The 815-nt window shown below is 42.6% G+C and overlaps 1 pseudogene; it reads right to left on the reverse strand.

Annotated features, from left to right (window-relative positions):
* Nucleotides 1–486: 486 nt before the first annotated feature.
* Nucleotides 487–605, reverse strand: LOC139933293 (5S ribosomal RNA; annotated as a pseudogene).
* Between the last annotated feature and the right edge of the window lie 210 nt (nucleotides 606–815).

Genomic DNA, 815 nt, shown 5'->3' on the forward strand with positions numbered 1-815 from the left:
TGTTGTATACTATCTGCTTTAGTTGACTCACAGTGATTCCCAAGGGAACAGGCCCTCATTTGCATGGTACCACACTGCCCCCTTGTGGTCATTTATAGCTACACTCTGTCAGTATAATATCGAGCAAATTTGATTGTATTAAATTGTTAAATTGTTTTCTTACATTAGTCACATAGTTAGGAATATAAAGTTTAGACATCTGAGCTAACTTGTTGAAGAATGTAGCTCATAGCCAAAGAGTAGACCCTGAAGGTTTTATCTGATGTTCTTATGATTAATGTGTTATACAATCCATAATTGTATGTTCACAGGTTTTAATATACACATCGACTGACAACAGTAATTGGTGGAATATGTGAAATACTGGTGCACTATCTTAAAAGAAATCCTTATTAGACTGTCGCTTGTCAGCTCTGCAATCCAAAGCCCTGTCTTCATTGATGAAAAAGCAGTGCCCTCCCCAACCGCTGCCTAGAAAGGAGAAAAAGCGTACAGCACCTGTTATTCCCAGGCGGTCTCCCATCCAAGTACTAACCAGGCCAGAACCTGCTTTGCTGCCGAGATCTGACGAGATTGAGCGCACACAGGGTGGTGCAGCCGTAAGCAACAGACAGGCCAACAGAAAGTCCTTTTATAGATGGCAAGACCAACCTTTAACAAAAAGTAGAAAAGAGAGCGCAAAGGCCAGGCTCCCAAACAACAAGCAGAGGCAACATCTTGACGATTTGCCACAACTTGCAGCTAACAAGCGTTGTCGCTTGTCAGCTTTGCAATCCTAAACCCTGTCTCCATTGACGAAAAAGCAGCGCCACAAC

The sequence above is a fragment of the Centroberyx gerrardi genome, chromosome 14 (assembly GCF_048128805.1).
Source record: "Centroberyx gerrardi isolate f3 chromosome 14, fCenGer3.hap1.cur.20231027, whole genome shotgun sequence".
NCBI classification, from domain to species: Eukaryota; Metazoa; Chordata; class Actinopteri; order Beryciformes; family Berycidae; genus Centroberyx; species Centroberyx gerrardi.